The sequence below is a fragment of the Felis catus genome, chromosome B1 (assembly GCF_018350175.1).
Source record: "Felis catus isolate Fca126 chromosome B1, F.catus_Fca126_mat1.0, whole genome shotgun sequence".
Taxonomy (NCBI): Eukaryota; Metazoa; Chordata; class Mammalia; order Carnivora; family Felidae; genus Felis; species Felis catus.
Window position 1 is genome coordinate 157,320,380 of NC_058371.1, and position 21,846 is coordinate 157,342,225.

The following is a 21,846-nucleotide window of genomic DNA, read 5'->3' on the forward strand; positions in this document are numbered from 1 at the left end:
AACCATATCCACTGAATGTATACAGAGACATGCATTATCCTAAATATACATTTGTGTAATATAAATGTGTGTTCATGTAATATAAACATGCATTTGTATGATACAGATATGCAATTGTTTAATATATGTAAGAATTCATATTTATAAGATAATATAAATATTTTAAAATATTAAATGTTTAAAATATAAATCATTAGCATATTTAAAAAATAAAAGTTACACCTATATGCACCTGAGTTATATTGATGCTGATCCTACTCTTAAACTTAGCCATTAAATTATTTAACATTCTTACCAAAGACTGAAAGTGAAAATTTGTAAGTGTCATATTAAGAAACATTATTATTATTACTACAGCCAAGTGTAAATTGTAATTTTCTTTCTACTGTAGTGTAGGACACTAATCCATAATTATAGGCTTCACTGTGGCATAATTGTCAGTGCTGATTGAGTGGCCGTTGAAATAACTGATCTATGATAACTCTGGATGGTCATGAATCAACCCTCTTAGTCATTTAAGAGTGTCAGCTTTGACACTCAGGAGTGGGTTCTTATTGAGACTTTAGTAAAACCACCCTAAATATATTTTACAGCATCCTACTTCTCCCTAGACTCAATTTAGTTCGTTCAAAGTAGGTCTATCCCTGATAGCCCAGGAAAAGTCATTGGTCTTCTGACAATTTTTGTGGGTTTGTAGAGTCTGATTAATCCTTCCATTTTGATATTCCAGAGTTAGCAATGAGTTTGATCCCTCCTAATCAATGATCTATGGCAGCCACAAACGTGAGCAATCACATCTCCAGTGAGGGAGCCAAAGGGAGTTTAACCTGTCATTCAGTGACTGTCTAATCAAAGATACATTTTAGTCAATCTTATAAGACTGAGTTTTATTTGAGATGCTATGGAAATTCCATAGATTGTATAATTTTTCAATTCTGAATAAGGTGGTATGTTTTCATTTAAAAAGCAAAGAGTTTGAATAATGCTATCCTTGTATATAAATGTGTATGTGCATGAATATACACATACATAAAATTAAAAATAGTTTTATATATACATATAAGCATAGTGTTATTAAATGTGCATAAACCTAGATTTTTTAAAAAATTTTTAATGTTTATTTATTTTTAAAGAGAGAGAGGCAGAGAATGAGCAGGGGAGGGGCAGAGAGAGAGGGAGACACAGAATCTGAAGCAGGCTCCAGGCTCTGAGTTGTCAGCACAGAGCCTGATGTGGGGTTCCAACTCACAGACTGCGAGATCATGACCTGAGCCGAAGTCGGACGCTCAACCGACTGAACCACCCAGGCGCCCTAAATCTAGATGTTAGAAAAGTATGTGTATACAAATAAAAATGTAGATAGTATAAATATAATTTATATGGAACTATAATGTTGGGCTTTAAAAACTTGATTTGGTTATGTTAAAAGCAATGTGGGAAGATCATGAGAATCCATAAAATACCCAGTTTATTTTCTTTCATATGCTGCTTTTTCTAAGCCACAGTTCTCTAAGTCATTTGTATTGTTTTTTGGTGGATGTCTGTTTGGAAGGAGAAAAGTGGTCAGAATCAGGAGAAATGTAAGAGATACAAGCAATAGGAACACGTATTGGATCCAACATGGGATGAGGGGAAAGAGGTCATGGAATCTCCTAAGTTAGTTCTGACACATTGTATAGATGGTGGAGTCTTCTGGTAGGACAGTGAACATAAGAAAATTAGGTTTAAAAGGTCAATCATGAGCTCATTAATGGATATGTTTTGTTGCCATTGAGACATTGAAATGAAAATGTTGAATAAACAAGTATAGGTTAAGTTTCTCAAGTCCATGTGTTACATCTTTTACATTTGGATCTTAGCAAACTTTATTATAAATTTTGGCTTATCTAAAAGGCAGAAATTATTCATGTCACAAGACCATGAAAAAGAGTAACAACTAGTTTTAAAAATGCCCTGCCATCAACTACATTGTCTTACAACATTCAACACTGCCTTGCATCATAATTCTCTAGATAAAATCTCTCGAACTATGGTAAAACAAAAACCTAGTCCAAAGTTAGTATACATGATGACAAACAATATTACTCTCAACAGTAATCTATTTAGTTGACAAATTTAGTTAAGAAAAACCTCTGAGAACCTCCACTTTCTCAAAGTCGGCAAATCTGTAAAGCTTTACGGGAAAGCTTTATATATTATATATTATATATTATATATTATATATTATATATTATATATTATATATTATATATTATATATTATATATTATATATTATATATTATATATTATAAATAAAAATATATGATATATAATATATAGATAAAATATATAATATATATTATATATAAATAAAAAACAAAATGTAGGACTTCTAAGTTTATATAAATATATATATATAAAGCTTTATATACTTATAATATATATAATACATATAAATACATATATACATTATATATTTATATATATAAAGCTTTATATATATTTATATAAACTTAGAAGTCCTACGTTTTCTGTTCCCCTCCATATTTCTACGCCTTCCTACAACTAAACTAAAAATGTACTGCTTCCCCTGACCCTAAAAAGCTTACAAAAAATAATGTGCTATACAGGATCTCCCAGAGAGACAATTTTTTTCCTAAACCTGAAAGCATTTATTTAGATATTTTAACAAATCCCAGCACTTTCAAAAGTTTTAGAAAAGCCTCAAATGTTACATATCATATGGCCTATGAAACATTATTTTAGAAAGGTTTGGCTAAGTGCTAGTTAAGTGCTCTGCTGATTTCCTTTACTTTTCCTGAGGGTTTAGTCTTTCTTCAAAGTAACGTCACCTGAATATCATAATACATTTAATGTTTAGCACTTTTTTCCTACCAGTTCAGAAATATTCTTATTGGATTTGGAAAGGAAAGGTAGATCAAAAGCAAATGCTATCAGATTGTAACATGAATCAAATTCTAAATTTACGCTGATAAACTGTTAGTCACTTTCTAAAAATACCAGTGAATTGACTAAACTGAAAATAATTTAAGTGAGATAATAAAGCCTTACAATCATTATGGGAAAAAAATTGAAACAATACTATTTCTGTTGAGTTTTACAACAGGAATATTATTTAAAACCATTTTGATTTTTTTTAATGTTTATTTTTGAGAGACAGAATGCGAGTGGGGGAGTTGCAGAGAGAGAGGGAGACACAGAATTCAGAGCAGGCTCCAGGCACCAAGCTGTCAGCACAGAGCCCGACATGGGGCTCGAACCCACGAACTGTGAGATCATGACCTGAGCTGAAGTTAGATGCTAAACCGAAAGAGCCAACCAGGCTTTAAAGCCATTTGAAATGCATTCCCAAAAGCTGTATTTCATTATACCTAAGTTTAAAAACATACCTTCCCTTTTTATGCAGAATAGCATTGCAAAATATATTTAGTATTACTAATCCATTACCCATAAGGCATTTATAGAAAACCTATTATGAGATAGGCATTCTGTTAATTACAGTGATATGACATTAAGCAAGATGTGTACTGCCCCTGGGTTCATAGAGCTTTTTTTTCTACAAAAGGCAGACCATTAGAGTGAAAAAAAATAAAATAAATGTTGTTAAACTACAAGTGAGGAAGTACAAAATGCTATGGGAGTTCACACAATGAGCATCTATTACAGTCTGGGGGGATTAGGGGTGCCTAGGAATAATTATAACTCCCCAGTATTTGTAGACAGTAATCCAGTTTTATATCATTCATGTAAGTTGCTTCTTTTAGTTTCAGTTGCTGTTCCTCCCCACTGTTCTAGTTCACTGATTACTGAATTATGACTCAGATAACTAGAACTTACCTCTACAGTACATGGTGGGCAGACATCTAATTGCTACTCCGTGTATTTCCTCAACCTGAGGAGGTCCTCTGGATTTTGAAGGTGTCTTATCCGTCACTGTAGTGAGCCAAAAGTGCAAGGAAGTCTGCATCCTGGAAGAGTAGCTCTCAACCACAAATAAACGGTGGTCTTTATACCCTCCTGACCTCCCCACTCAGGTGAGATGATTCTGAGTCAGCTGTTCTATGTTGGATGCCAGAGTTGAGTTCATCAGATTAAGCTTCTTTTATCTATGTAGCCACTTGCTTGACTGTTAACACTTTATTATCTGTCTTTTCCTTCCAGTTTTATTCCCACATGGCCCTACATGTATTTCCTGGTACGCTCCCAAATAAACTCTGCATTGCAATACTTTTTGGTCTCAATGTATGTTTTTTTGTAAACTAAAAACAAAATAAACTTTAAACAAGAGGTTGTAAGATTTCACCAATTTTAACATTTCCCGTTATGATCTTCGGTTTTATGAAATGGTTACTTTGTCTACCTCTTCTCATATAGTATTCTTTATATTATCAGTTTTGATGTTTAAACATTGCCCCTGACCACTTTGTACATACTGAGTGTGCATGTCATTTAACAATGAAACAGTGGCATGCATTTTCTAGGAAGGAGGACTTACATGACTTGATTAATTTTTCTATTTCAAAAACAGTAAATATATATAGTAAAAAGGCATATATAAATATGAGAGGGTTTTTTTTTATTCTAAGGGAAATGAAGAACTAAACTGATAGGTCAGTAAAGTTTTGCTCACTACTCAATCCCCAGCACCTGAGTCTGATACTAAATAAAAATGAATATTTTGTAAATGAATGTCCTAAGGTCAAAGATTAAATAGTCATTGAAACTGTCTCTAAAGATAGGATAGCATTGTAGGATTTGAGATTATGCTATTGGCTGTTTTGTTTCTTTAAGAAAATGTTTCGTTTATCACTGTTAATGAAAATATAACTTGAGAAACATTTAGTGTTTCAAACAGGTAAAGAACCTACTTGAATACAACACAGGGATCTCATGTTAAATGATTATCAGATTAAAGGGGATTGTGATTTATATCACCTGTAAAACACCATGAGCTCAAAGAGAAGAGATACATGCAGGGCTCATGCTGTTTCCTATGGTGCGGTAGTAGTTAGTGTAGCAAAAGGTTACTGCCATTCATTTAAACAAAATGGGCATTTTATGTACCTTCACTGTCAGACAAGATGCAGTTGAGCAATGCTTTTGTCGAATATTATAAAAGGCATGAGTGATGGGGGTGGGGGATGAGGCAAGGAGAGAGAAAAAGCTATTTCATCTATTGATAACCAACCCCAAGAGAAAAGCTATTCTCTTTCTAGCATAGTATCAAGTGACTTTTCAAATGACCCCTGCACTTTCTCCTCAAAGAAAATCTTTCTAGGTGGGCAATTCAAACATTTATTATCGTCTCAATAGGGAACTAAAAAAAAAAAAAAAGGAAAGAAAGAAAGAAAGAAAAATATTAAGGCTTGCTTGCAATATGCTGTTTTACTCTCCAGAAAAAGGGAATTGGAATTACTATGTTTACTAAGGAACATATGGGTACCCCGTTTGGGAAGATAGCTATTTCAAGTAAGATATGAATAATACTTTGTAACTAGCCTCCTGCGGTGACCTAAAGATTTAAATAATCCTGAGCTTCTTCTCTAATGTTTTTACTTGTAATTATAAAGGGTTATGTTATTGGAAATATCTAATTGGTTTATTGATTTGAGCAATGACAATAGTTAACGATTATCATGACCTAGATGTAATTACCTTATACTAGAGCCCAAGACTTGTCAAATAGTTTGCACTTACCTAGTTTGATCCTCGCAGTTGCCTATCAAAAATGATTTCTATCCCCATTTTAAGACAAGGAAAACTAAGTCTTAGAGTGGTTACATAAATTTTCCCAAGTTAAACAACTTAGGAAATTATGATTATTACCTAATTCTGATAAGAATAACTATAAAACCAGTTAAATGACTTAATATTACCTGGACTCATAAAAATATTTTAAAATATATATTTTTAATTATTCTAAAAGATGTAAGGTACCTAACAGTGTTCGGCTAAAGTTTGGTCAGTTATGTGTAAAATCACTTCAGTTCAGTCACCCGTGGACAGAAGAAATTTCAGCAACATAGCAGAGTGTGTACATCACCATCTAGAAAGACATAAAACCTTAATTTGTAAACAGTAGCTACAAGTGGGTGAAATGTTAATATTTGTACTGGCATCTAAAAGGGACAGCCAGGGGCTCCAGTAGAAAACTCAATTACCTTATTGCATGTTTTGGGTTTTGTTTGTTGTTTTGTTTGTTTTTTTAATTATGGAATGCCAACTGAAAATCTATTTTTTACAGTGTCAGACCTAAACTTTCCTCACTGGGCTCATTTGAGAAACTAAAACAACTAAAATGGAACAACTATCAAGTTGAGTTTAAACAAACACTAAAAAAGAACATATTTTTCTTATATGTGCTTTACTTTGTCCCATGAATAAAAGACTATTTAGAATATTTGGTAAAAGTTTGATGAAGATACGTGGAAAATGAATTCCGAAAGAGTAATCCTGTCTCCTAGGAAATTAAAGGTAATGAGGCCAGCTGCTTCCTTTTCTGGATCTGTTTGTTAATGACAAGAATGTCCTGATTGATGATGCCCTGGCCCTGATTGCATAAATGTTTATTTTTGAATGAGATAAAATTGCAAAGGCATTTTACTGGTGTAAGGTTCTTCAGAGTCCAGGAAACCCTGGAGTGTATTTACCAATACATTTAATAATCATATTAAATAATCATGAATCTTCTCTCACAATATTTGACACATAATATAAGGTCAATATCTTTTGTTATTATTATTAATTATTATTGTTATTATTAATTTAAATAAGACATATTGATTATAGGAAAATTGAATATTACTGAAGAACGGACAAAATAATGGAAGAATGAGAATAGTAAAACAAGTGAGGGGGCGTACAACCAGGAGACTCAAAAAGATGAAAAGAATGATAAAGTAAAGTAGTAATGGGTTAAGAAACGTTTGAGTTGGGGTGCCTGGGTGGCTCAGTCAGTTAAGCGTCTGACTTAGGCTCAGGTCATGATCTCACAGTTCGTGGGTTTGAGCCCCACGTTGGGCTCTGTGCTGACAGCTCAGAGCCTGGACCCTGCTTCAGATTCTCTCTCTCTCTCTCTCTCTCTCTCTCTCTCTCTCTCTCTCCCCCTCCCCCGCTCACACCCTGTCACTCTCTCTCAAAAAATAAATAAACATTAAAAAAAATTTTAATTAAAAAAAAAAGAAATGTTTGAGTTAATTTGGAAGAAGGTACCTATTATGTAGCTTGATGTCAAATATATCCTATGGGTCTAAGCAGAGCTTCTTAGATATGCTAGGCTGGACTGCACAGGCAAGGAGGGAATGACAGTATCAAGAGAAGCAAATAAGCATTGTTTCTATATCTAACATTGGCCATGAAGAAGGATGGTGAGAATCATCTGTTGAGTAGCATAGATTCAACAAGGAAAAGTTTTGAAAACACCACAGAAATAATGTATAAACAAATACTATTACAAATTATCCTCAATAGCAATGAACTGTATGTGTCTAAAGAAACATGTAGCTATTAATGAAGCTCTCCAATAAGCTCATATGTTAAAGAGACATTAATAATTTGAAGGAAAGTTGTACAGAGAAAAGCAAACATGAGAGTTATGACATGAGCCTCTAAGAAGTGTCAACTGTATCAACTCGTCAAATGATTTGCATTAAGGAAAAATATTCAGAAAAATCAAAGGGCAGAATAGAGAACCATATTAAAGCAATGGTTTAAGAAAACCAAATTAAAAGAGGAAGAGATGATAATTCAGATGCGTCTATTATAAGAAGAGACTCCTATCTTGATAAATTAACATTTAGGTATTCAGAAAATTTAAAGAGGAGACCATAGGGAGGGTAAATAATGTTTCACTTTCATAAAGATTTGAAAGTTGAATGGCCAAATTATAAACTGGAGATGGTTGAATAGTCAATAAACAAAACATTAAAGTATTAAGGTTGATTATATTGAGCACCACCATGAACTTTTGTTGATTTAGCTTAGAGAGAACTCAAAAAAAAAAAAAAAAGTTAGTTAATTGGTAGTTGAAGCACAACTAGACTGTCAGTTGCAGTCATCTGGAATAGATTTTCCATCATCCTGATCTGGGGGTTGGGGTATGTATTGAGGAACTGGGTTGTGGTTCATATGCCACAGACTCTTACTATTCTTACCAAGTTTTGGTATATTTTGTTCAATAAATGTTCCTTATTTCATTGTATGCCCCTAGAAACATTTCCAGAGATTTTAAAGGTTTTTTAAATATGTTTTAACCATTTTTCTGGGATCTATGGAGTTCTTGCTGAAATGTGAGCAGTAAGTCCTTCAACTGAGAAGTAGTTCTTTAAGATAGAAATGCAATCTTCACAAAAGCACCTAATTCTTTTAATTCTTAGCCAAAAAGCAACTCTTCCTAGCCACTAGTATCATCTTCTAGACTTCCTGTATGTATGAATTTGCCTATTCTAGCTACCTTATATAAGCATAGCATACAATATTTGTTCCTTTGTGTCTTATTTCAATTAGCATAATGTTTTCAAGGTTAATTCATGATGTAACACGTATAGAATTTCATTCTTTGTTTAATCCGGAATAGTATTTCATTGTATGTTTATACCACATTTTGTTAATCCATTCATCTGTTGATGACATTTGAGTAACTTTCCAACAGTGTTGGCTGCTTTTTCCATCTGTGTTTCTGGTTCTGCAAAACAGACTAGTAAGTGAGTCCTTCAGATACCCTCCAGACAGGTTAGAGGAGACATACATGATAATTTGCAAAGACTTCTACTCTCTCCAGTTGGAAGAGGAATTTGGGGAAACAGGTTGCTGTTATTTAGGAATAAGACTATCACTGCAACAGGGAGAGTCAAGGGTGAGTAAAAACACCACAAAATTTCCTACTGTTTTGAAGATAATTTTTCTTGATTGGACCTTTGCTTCATCTGCTACAAAACTTTGTTTTCTAGAGCTCCTAGAGTATTAGTTCAGACAGCTTGTGGTTCCATTTTTGATGGTTCTATAGAAGAATGAGTTCTTGGAGATTCCTAGGCTGCCCTTTTGCTGATGTTACTTACCACCCATCTATATATTTAAATAACATTTTATATTAAATAAAAGTAAAATAAATATTAATATAATATTAATATATTATAAATTATTATTTTTATTTTTATTAATGTTAATGTTAGTAATTAACATTATTATGAATAATTATTATTTTATTAATAACATTATTATAAACAATTATATTAATATAAAATAGGTATTAGTCTATATTAATATTAATATAATATTAATATATTTTATATTAAATAAAAGGAAAATAAAGTTGTAAATATTAACATAGATTTCCTAATTTTATGTTTCTTGCCTCTAGAGAGAAGACTATCATGGGTTCAATCATCCCTTCTCTTTGAGTATATGTGAGGTTTGGTAGGGCACCATTTAATGACTCTTCTTAAACATGGATCTCCTCTGAGAGTTGTTGCTCAAAAAAGGAACTGACAGGGGCGCCTGGGTGGTGCAGTCGGTTAAGCGTCCGACTTCAGCCAGGTCACGATCTCGCGGTCCGTGAGTTCGAGCCCCGCGTCGGGCTCTGGGCTGATGGCTCGGAGCCTGGAGCCTGTTTCCGGTTCTGTGTCTCCCTCTCTCTCTGACCCTCCCCCGTTCATGCTCTGTCTCTCTCTGTCCCAAAAAATAAAATAAAAAAAAAATGTTGAAAAAAAAAAAAGGAACTGACAGAATAGATTTAGGGTATCAGGGTGTTGTAAATAAATAAATAAATAAATAAATAAATAAAAGAATAGATGTAGGGCAATCACAGCAAGAAAAACTTAGAAGCTCAGATCTCTTCTGGATCTACTCCTTCCCAATCTTATTAACATCTTATTTTTCATTGTTTCATTTAATACTAGGAAGTGAAGCAGGAGAAAGGTGGATCGCACAACTACTATTAGCTTAATTATTTGATTTTTCTTTGAGATATATTTACTTAATACTAAATTTGTTCTTTCCAGGGTAAGATATTTTGATCACCATACTTATCTTTTATTTATATGATTTTTAGTCAAAACGTGTAAGTTGCAAACTCTGATTATTTGTGAGCATTATGGAAACAGTTTTTTTCTTTTAAGGAAAAATAAAAGCATCTTATGAGATATCCTTATGATATAGGCTACTTTCTTCATTAATATCAACACCAAGGTTAAATAATTACATAATTACATTATATATATGTTATAAATTTAATGGTATTTTAAAGGCAAAATACAAGTTAGACAAATCAAGAATTAACATATTATGCAGGTAGAATTTCTAGAACAGAATGATACTATCATGAAGGAATTTTTTTCATGAAGGAATTGTATGCTTAAACCTACCTCTAGATATTAAATCAATTGTGCATTTTCAAATGTCATCTCATAACTAGGGTGAGACTGTACATTTAGTATGTCTCAAGACAAGAGTATAATCTTAATCAATTACTTATGAAAAATATTTTCCTAGGTATTCTGTGACATCTTTTCTCTTAAGAACATTTATTTCCAGGTTAAAAATGAAGAGAAAATTTAGAAGTTATATATTTAACCATAAAGTCTTATTTTTATACAGCATATATATGTTATAAAGTGAGCTGTGTTTCAGAAACATCTTAGCATGTAGTTCTTTTAAAACTGTCCATGTTAAAATGTAATCAAACTTCTTGAAGACTTACTGAGCTCATGTTATAATAATCTCTTTTTTTTGCATATGTTTATACAAAGTTGTAGTTTAACATGAAAATTCAATTTCTTGCTTCTCCAGTTTAAACATAATATAGGATATAGACATTGTTTAAAAACTGTCAGCTTCAAAACATTGAGACAGAAACTGTTGCCAAAACCTAATAACCACAGTGTAATATTTAAGTGAATTTGATGGACTTTATAAGGCATTTAATCTCTATGCTTGTATCTACATGACAGAAACCATCTGGTTGAAAAAGAAAACAAAAAAACATTAGTCTGTTATCTGGGGAATTCATTTAAGTTTTGGATATATCCAAAACTGTGGGAAAGTTTGACTTCTATCTTTAATTTGAAATGCCTTAGATCTGTATAAGAAATAGCTATTATAAAAAATGTTCAAGAATTTCATGGGAGATAATCTCAACAATTAACTCTTTCTGCATATTATCATTTCTAACATAGGTTAACTTTGTGTATTATTCTTCAATAAATACTCTTTAATTATCCTTTTTTAATTCTTAGTGTTAGGCAATGTTATAAATATAGAAACATAACATCCATCTGAGGCAGACCCTCATATTTATACTATATGTTTTCTGTAATATGCTATATTTTTCTAATATTTTTTTTATTTTTCATGTGTTGGGAGGTGGTAGTCTCTGACACTTAAAATAATTACATTTTGAAAATTAATGAGAAATCATCAAAAATAATTATTCTTACATTAGCTGATCCTTTTCCTATGAATTACTGAAATGTTGGCATCCTATCTTCAAAAAGATGGCATTTTAATTTATAAATAGGCACTCCAGAGGTGTCTGGGTGGCTCAGTTGGTTGAGCATCTGACTCTTGATTTGATTCAGGTCATGATCCCAGGGTCATAAGATCAAGTGCCGCATTGATCTCTGGCTAAACATGGAGACTGCTTAAAGATTTTTTCTCTCTCTCTCTCTCTTTTCTTCTGCCCCTCTCCCCTGTTCATGCTCTCTCTCTCTCTAAAAACAAACAAACAAACAAACAAACACTCCAGAAATAAGACAAATAACAATCTGAGATGTCCATTTAGAATAGGAATATTAACAAATGGACAAAATCTTTGTAGAAAACTGTAATTATCATCTTAAAGACTAAGATGCTGGAGATGACTATAACCTAATGCATAGAGAAAGAAAATAAGTTAGGTAAGTTATAAAGGAAATGTAGATGTTAGGGAAAATAACTAGAAATAATAATGCATTGACCTTCAAAAGTTGGAAGTAAATAATGATAGATTGGAAGGTTGGACCTAAGAAATAATGAAAATAGATGAAGTAGTATAAAAAAAAGATGAGAGAAAAATTTCTCCTTCACTTCCACATTTTTAAAAACATGAACAAATAACACTTTATAAACTGAAAATCTCATGTGGTTGTAAAAAGAGAATTACCTTTGAAGAGACACAGACCTGGGTATGCAAGTAAACTCAGAAATTAATATGTTACGATTTTTTTAATGAGACTTTTTTAGAGCAGTCTAAGATTAATGGTAAAATTCAGGGAAAATTACAGAGATTTCCCATATATCCTTGCTCCTACACATGAATAGCCTCTCCCATCATCAACAAACATATTGTACCAGCATGGGTGATAAACCTACACTGATACAATGTAATCACCAAAAGTAAGTAATTTAAATTATGGCTCACTATTGGTATCCTATATTCTATGAGTTTGGACAAATGGAGAATGACATGAATCCATCATAATAGTATAATACAGGGTATTTTCACCTCCTAAAAATCCTCTGCTTGGTCTATTTGACTTCCCCTCCTGTGACCCTAGTGAACCACTGATCTTTTTATTGTCTCCACAGTTTTGCATTTTCTAGAATGTCATATAGTTGGAATCATACTGCGTATAGACTTCACACTGGCTTCACTTAGTAATATGCACCTAAGATTCCTCAATTTGTTCTCATGGTTTGATAACTCATTTCTTTTTAGCACCGAATAATATTCCATTGTTTGGATATATCACATTTTATTTATCCAGTCACCTAGCAAAGGATATCTTTATTGCTTCTAAGTTTTGACAATTATGAATAAACATGCATGCTTAGATTTTCTTTGGACATAATGTTTCAGCTCCTTTGGGTAAACACCAAGGAGTGCAACTGCTGGGTCATATGGTAAGAGTATATTTAGTTTGGGAAGAAACCACCAAACTCTTCCAAAATGGCTGCAGCATTTTGCATTCCCACCAGCAATAGAGTTCCTTTAGCTCCACATATCAGGAGCATTAGTGTTGTCAGTGTTCAAGATTTTGGCCATTGTAATATTCATGTAGTATCTCAATGTTTTAATTTGCATTTCCCTGATGACATACAATATAGAGCATTCTTCATATGCTTATTTGGCATTTGTATATCTTCTCTGGTGATATCTGTTAAGGTATTTGCCCATTTTTAAACTGGGCTGTTGTTTCTTATTTTTGAGTTTTAAGAGTTCTTTGTATATTTTGGATAACATTATTTTATCAGATAAGTATTTTACAAGTATTTTCTCCTAGTCTGTAGATTATCTTCTCAGTCTTTTGACATTATCTTTTAGAGGGAAGAATTTTTTTATTTTAATGAAATATAGCCTATCAATTATTTCTTCACAGATTGTGACTACAACATTGTATCTAAAAATTCATCACCATACACAAGATCATCTATAATTTCTCCAATGATATCTCCTATGAGTTTTATAGTTTTGCACTCTACATTTAGGTCTATGATCCACTTCGAGTTAATGTTTGTGAAGGGTGTTAGGTCTGTGTCTAGATCCTTTTTTTTTTTTTTTTTTTTGCATGTGGATATTCAGTTGTTATAACACTGCTTGTTGAAAAGACTATCTTTGCCCCATTGCATTGCTTTTGCCCCTACGTCAAAGATCAGTTGATTATATTCATGTGGATCTATTTCTGGGCTCCCTATTCTGTTATGTAGCTCATATTCTCTGATTTTCACTAATACCACACTGCCTTGACTTACTGTCACTTTATTATAATTTTTGAGGTAGGGTAGTATTAGTCCTCCAACTTTGTTCCTCTCCTTAAGGAACATTCTTTTGGCTCTTCTGGATCTTTTGCTACCTTATATACACTTTACAATCAGTTTGTCAATATATGCAAAATAACTTTTAGGGATTTTTACTGGTTTTGCACAAACTCTAAAGATCGAGTTGGGAGGGACTGATACATTGACAATATTGAGCCTTCATATCCATACTCATGAACATTAAACATTTCTATATATTTTTAATTTAGTGAAATCTTCATTCATTATTGTTTTAAATATTTTTCTGTTCCTTTATCTCTTTCTCCCTTTTAGTATTCCCATCACACACATGTTACATCTTTTGTAGTTGTGCCACAGATATTCTGTTTTGTTTCTTATGGTATTTGTTCTCTTACTTTTCAGTTGAGAATTCTATTGATATATCTTGAAGCTCAGCTATATCCAGTCTACTAATAAGTCCATCAAAGGCATTCCCCATTTCTGTTACAGTAGGGTTTCTTTTTATTTATTTATTTATTTTTAATTTTTTTTAACGTTTATTTATTTTTGAGACAGAGAGAGACAGAGCATGAAAAGGGGAGGAGCAGAGAAAGAGGGAGACACAGAATCTGAAACAGGCTCCAGGCTCTGAGCTGTGAGCACAGAGCCCGACGCGGGGCTCGAACTCACGAACCGTGAGATCATGACCTGAGCCGAAGTCAGACGCTTAACCAACCAAGCCACCCAGGCACCCCTCTTTTTTTTAATGTTTATTTCTTTAACATTTCTTTAACAGAGAGAGAGAGAGAGAGAGAGCATATGAGTGGGAGAGGGGCAGAGAGAGAAGGAGAGAGAATTCCAAGCAGGCTTCCTTCCCAGTGCAGAACCCAATGTGGGGCTTGATCTCACAATCATGAGATCCAGACCTGAGCCAAAATCAGGAGCTGGATGCTGAACCCACTGAGCCATCTAGGTACCCCCATAAACTTTCTTTAGCCAGACATAATGGTCTTAGCACTGGCTCTCAGAGCATTTTTTCTACAGAAGGAAAGAAGAGCAAATAGGTAGAAAAATAGTTGTTAGATTTGGTAGTTCAATAACCAGGTATTTCTTACATGATTTCTTAAATTTTCTTAACAAATATAAGTCAAAGATATTGTTGGTTAGCAAGGGGATATCAGATATTTGAGGACAGAGGAGTTATGAAATGATTGCTTTGGAGAGTGAGAAAGCAATTTGCCCAGGAATGCAACCATATAGGTAGAATATATCCATTTGAGCTTCAGTTTAAAGTTGTTTTTTTTTAATGAAACATGAATACAATTGTGTGATCTTTCTCTTGTGACATCTACTTCTATTTTTTTATGTTTATTTCTTTTTGTTTTGTTTTTTTCTAATATGAAATTTATTGTCAAATTGGTTTCCATACAATATCCAGTGCCCATCCTAACAGGTGCCCTCCTCAATGCCTATCACCAACCCTCCCCTTCTTCCCACCCCCCACCAACCCTCAGTTTGTTCTGTTTTTAAGAGTCTTTTATGGTTTGGCTCTACAGCCTCAACATTAAATAAGCTTATTTTGGAGGTTAACCAAGATTGGAGTTTTGGCAGATAGAAGGAAAGATGATGGTCCTAAGGATGTGAGCAAGAGTTGAATAGCTTTCTATGACACAGAAACTTAATAAAGAAAGTAAACAGGACATGCATGAATTGATAAATAGGTTAAAAATGATAAGGTTAGTAATTTTAAGTTCCTAATAAGATCAAATGATTAAACTGAGGATTCTGGAATTCGGGGTCAAAAGACATCCTGTGGGGGGCACTTAGGTGGCTCATTCGGTTAAGTATCTAGCTCTTGATTTCAGCTCGATCTTGCGGTTTCAGCAGTTTGGTCCCACATTCAGCTCTGTGATGGATGCAAGGAGCCAGTTTGGGATTTTCTCTCCCTCTCTTGCTATCCCTTCCCCATTCACCCTGTCCTTCTTTCTTTCAAAGTAAATAAATAAACTTAAAAAAAAAGAGTTCCTATGAAGTAGGTAGTTAAAATTGGTTGCTAAAAAGATGTTGAAACTTTAGGATATCAAGAAATTGAGAGTCTATGGATTGTTTGATTTCCAATGTCAGTTAGAAGGATAAAAGGTATAAAAGAATAGAGGGATAGAGTGACCAAATAAAAAGAGAAGTAAACTGGAATATGATAACTGGAAATAGTAAAGAGGTATATACAATGACATCACCTTATGAAACAAACTTCTAGATGTGGGGCTTTTAAAAATAAAAGGAGAAAATGAAAATTACAATGAGGAGCAAGCTAGCTCTCTTCCAAGACAAGAAAAGGCCAGAATATGGGGCACAAAAATCACTAGAGCTTTGAGGTAGACATTCTCCTAGGTGGACAGACAAGTTAAAGTTGAGAAAAGAGAGAAAAAGAAAGAGAGAGAGAGAGACTTTCAGGGTAAATTTATGGATATAGGAATTACCTGACAGTTTTCAGAGGCTGTAATAAAATGATGTAGAGAGTAGCGAGCAGTAAAAAACAAACAAACAAACAAACAAAAAACAAAACCTGAGCTAGATGGGTGCATGTATACAGAAGTTTGAGGATAGAGGTTCAGAGGAAGATGAATGAGCAAGATTTACAAGTTGAATGGACATACATTATAATAAGAAACTCTGAACCTAGTGATAGGGATACAGACATGTCTTGCCCAATCACTGAACTTTAAATATCACAAATTTTCCAGGGATGTACAAAAAAAAATGAAAAAAATATCAGACAACCTCAGATTTCAGCATGGTAAAAGTCAATCATAAGAAATAATGAAATATAACTCACAATTTTTATACCCAGCCATTATATCATTTAAGTGGAACGGTAATACAGATTTTCAACTAAAAACCTATCTTTGGAAAATAAACAAAGCAAATTGATTGGTAAAGATTAATAAAGGAGCGCCTGGGTGGCTCAGTCAGTTAAGCACCAGACTTCGGCTCAGGTCATGATCTCACAGTTCATGGGTTCAAGCCCCATGTCAGGCTCTGTGCTGACAACTCAGAGCCTGGAGCCTGCTTCAGATTCTGTGTCTCCCTCTCTCTTTGACCCTCCCCCCCTCACATTCTGTCTCTCAAAAATAAACATTAAAAAAATTTTTTTAAAGATTAATAAAAATAGAGCATATGGGTGGAGAAGCTGTGATAAAATGACTAGTATGAGAGTATGGTTTTAGAAATGAATACTAGTGCTAGGTAGTAACAATATTTTGCCCAAAATCAAAAAAAGAACAAAAGAGATAGATGTCTGTGAATGCTAATAACCTGTATTTCATAGCATAGAAAAATTTGCAACTAAAATATTTTTAAAATGCAGTTTAATGTCTCTAAATTATTGATGTTTTAAGTTGATTTAAACCTTTGAAATTATAGGAATTAATATCTCCTGGGTGATGAAATATATATATATATACACATACACACACACACATAAATATATACATAAACACATATACATATATATGTACATATACACACACATATATATGTACATATATATATATATATATATACAAAGTATAGCAATTCTTTCCATCTCACCACAGTTTTCTTCCCTTATATTAAATGACAAACTAAAGTACAATTTAGTCTGACAGTTACATCATTTTCATTATAAGGTAGCATGTATTCTATATACTATAATTAATATGTTCTTATCTCTACACACAAAAAAAGTAAGAAATAGTCATCCACTAATGCATTCAATATTTCATCTTCTTCTATCAATATGTATAATTCTCCTCCAAGTATTGTAGAGAATATATACAAAAAATGGGAAATATACATTCTTTATATTTTATAGATTCATGTGAAAATATTAAATGCCAATGTAATATGATTTATTACTAGGTGTCAACTTACTACTACTACCAATATTAATAGTAATAATAATTACCGTTAATTTACTAATTTATCCATTTAGGAAACAGATATATACTCCTTCATCATCAAATTACACATCGTGGATATGGAATTTGTAAGACTTGCAAAAAATGTAAGGAAGAAAATTCCCAGATTTTCCTAATTGTATTTTTATTTTTATTATGATAATGGTAACTTAATCAGTTATGCATTGGTTGGTTTTGAGCAATGAGTTCTTGGCCTAAAACATAAAGAGATATTTTTGATAATCATAATTAAAAATTCATCTAGGAGAATACAGAAATGCAATGAAATGATAAGTTTTATTTCTTCTCTTTCCTGTCTTCCACTGTATTTACTTCAACGCAAAGCTAGCCCTCTTTGAGAAATCAAAAGTATACAAGCACCTTTGGGATCTACATATTTCTATTTTTTATATCAGTCAGTAAAAAAAAAAAAAAAGAGAGAGAGAGAGAGAGAGAGAGAGATTTCTCCTATCTGAAATGATCAGGACATATTTTTCTTCCTGAAACCATCGACGACTATTTCTTAGGTTTCTTGTACTCTGAACCAATTATCATGGCCAAAGAGATAAGAAGTACAGATCATCTTTGCTAATTTGAGATTTTTTTCTGGGTTTGAATTACATGGATTCTTAGTAGATGATGGCGTTCACCAATGCCAAATTGGGGTTTTCTCAACAATGGAAAAAAGAAAAAAAGAAAAAAAGAAATGACACTCACTGTCAAAAGTAGAAATAAAGTATAAATATATGCTTTCCTGATTCACTAAAGTCCTGGCTTATTGTTTTCAATGGCACAGTACACAAGACAACTGGTTTTATGTATATAGTCATGCTCAGTAAGACTCAATAAGGCTGCCAGGTAATAATAAGTTCAAAGAAGCCATTTATTGGCCAGTGGGATGAGAAGGTGAGTCAAGAAATGAGAGTTACTTAGATGTTCAAAAAAATTAAAAAGACCCATTGACTCAATAGATTTTCTTAATTTTAAGCTAGTTTAAGAGAAAAGTATATGAATAATGTTTTGTGCTTAGAATTATTATACACAGTTGACCCTTGAATAATGAGGGGGCTCAGGGTGCTGACCCTCCATACTGTAAAAAATCCATGTATAATTTTTGACTCTCCAAAAACTGAACTACTAATATCCTACTGTTGACTGGAAGCCTTACTGGTAAGATGAAGAGTTTATCAACACATATTTTGTGTGTCATATGTATTATGTTATTATGTTATTATATCATATATTATATTGCATTCCTGAAATAAGGTAAGCTGTAGAAAAGAAAGTGTTATTAAGAAAATCAAAAGGAAGAGAAAATACATTTATAGTACCGTACTGTATTTATCTTTAAAAATCATGTATATGTGGGGGCGCCTGGGTGGCTCAGTCAGTTGGGTGTCTAACTTAGGCTGAGGTCATGATCTCACAGTTCATGAGTTCAAGCCCCACATCAGACTTTCTGCAGACAGCTCTGAGCCTGGAGCCTGCTTTGGATTCTGTGTCTCCCTCTTTCTCTCTCTGCCCTTCCCCGCTCATGCTCTCTCTCTGTCTCTCTCTCAAAAGTAAATAAACATTAAATTTTAAAAAATTAAGACAATAACAACAACAACAAAATCATGTATATGTGGATCTGCGCAGTTCAAACCTATGTTGTTCAAGGGTCCACTGTAGTTATGATATCTATAAGTATACTTATATCTATTTTTTCTATTAATTTGCATATGTAAGCCAAAAAAGACTCACTATTTATGTTATAAGGTTGGACACCTTAATGAAATTATGCTAAAATGTTAAATGGAACTTTTGAAAAGTTCCATTTGGAATAAACACCCAGAAAGTTTTATCTTATCATACTAAATCTAAACAAAAATAAATCATTCTGTGAAAGTGCTAATGTGACATTAAACATAACCTTTTAAGCAACTGATTGAAATGCAAGTTACAAAAAAAAAAAGCAGTAAGCTAAATAATGTCACATCAAATACTGTATCAATTTATGTCAGTTTCGTTAGAAATGCAAAAATAAGTTTTTGGTTTAATGGATTATTAATTTAGAATATATGTTTGTATGGTCCTACATGTTTGAATTATGAGATGTCTTACTCAGCTGGGTTTTTTTATACCCATATGATTTTGATAATAAGTAGTTAACATATTGTGATATATGTTGCCTCAGATCCTAAACATAATATCCATGTGAGACTAGAATTAAGGTGCTAGGCTAAAGCTTCAAAAATCATTGAAATGAATACATACAGAAACACAAGTCATATGTATTAACACCGGACTACCTTAGATGAGATCAAAGATAACCTTTACCATGATTATTCTGAGGAAGCTGCTAAATACCCAATATCCCCAGAAAAATGTGTACACCTAATCAGCAACTGATTGTTCACTGAGAAGGGAAGAAGGCACAATAATCCGAAATAAATGTGTTGGTTATGAACTATAGAAGACGATTTGCTAAAGAATTACATTGTTGATTCAGGGAAGGTCTATTGATGCTTTTAGGGAAGTAGAATTAGCCCCTGAATTGCTATACAGTTAACCTTAAATGGGAATTGTTCCATTCCATTCTATTCTATTAGATTGATGGTTTGTGTATCTCTGAGTAAATTACCATGCATAAATAAGATGTAAAATATTTTAGAAATTTTACTGTTTATATATTATTTCTTATACTTTGACTCCTTCATCTACTCATGGGTTAATTAGAATTTTCTTTCTCAATTTACTGTTATAAACATGAGAACACATACATGGAAAACTACATCTAAGATTTAGTGCATACTGACTTAGATATGAGAAAAATATATCTATATATCTATCTCTCTCTATATATATATAGCTATATAATTTCAGGTCAGTTACCACTCTTTTATTTAGATTGGATCTATCAGCTGTTATTTCTTCATTCCTAGTGTTTCAACTCTGGGCTAAAGAAGGCTTACGACAGTAGTGGAAGATATGGAAGTAATTTACAGTTCAACAAGAACTCAAAATTTAAACTATATCTTGGAGTTCCATAGTCACAAAATATATATTTCTTAAATATATGGCATTCCAGTCAATCACAGAAATATGCTAACACTGTCTATTTGAATTTTAAGGACAGCTTCTTAGAACATTGGACTAATACTTTATAGTTTGAAAATTACTGTATGTGCAGTAGACTGGATGATATAAAGATATCTAAAACACTATTCTAGTATTGGAGAAATATTTAAAAAGTGTATACATTTTTCTATTTTAAATAATGCTCCAATTTTTTGAATATTCTTGGTATTAAGAGGGTCGTGGCCATGATATTTATTTATTTATTTATTTATTTATTTATTTTCAAAAAAAAACAAACTAAACTGCTATTCTTTTTTTTTGTTTTTTTTTAAAACTGCTATTCTTAAGAAAATCCATTCCTGGTGCTACAGAAATTCTCAGTAATTCCTTTCATTATTATCACATCACAAACTCTTTTTTTTTTTTTTTCAACGTTTATTTATTTTTGGGACAGAGAGAGACAGAGCATGAACGGGGGAGGGGCAGAGAGAGAGGGAGACACAGAATCGGAAGCAGGCTCCAGGCTCTGAGCCATCAGCCCAGAGCCTGAAGCGGGGCTCGAACTCCCGGACCGCGAGATCGTGACCTGGCTGAAGTCGGACGCTTAACCGACTACGCCACCCAGGCGCCCCAACAAACTCTTTCTTCTAACTTAAGTTTATTTTACTTTTAAAAGTATCCAATTTTTATTTCTTCTATTCTTAGCATACATCAGGACCATTAGAAAAAAAAAAAAAAAAAAAAGCTTTCCTCAAATAAATTCAGAATACTAAGGTGCTATCCAACATTCAATTTTCTTTTCACCAATGGAATACTTTTATATCTTTTAGGTACTTTCTCATTAAGAATTAGTTTTATTTTTTCTGCTGAAGTATTTCTTTCTCACTGGTCTTTTAAGCATCTCAAAAGCAAATGATATGGTATCATATGATTTCACTCATATGTGGAATCTAATAAACAAAATAAATGAATAAGCAAACAAAAAGCAGAATCAGACTGATAAACACAGAGGACAAACTGATGGTTGCCAGAGGTAAGGGGAAGGGATGGGCAAAATGAGTGAAGGGGAGTGGACATTCAGGTTTCTAGTTATGGGATGCATAAATCATGGGAATA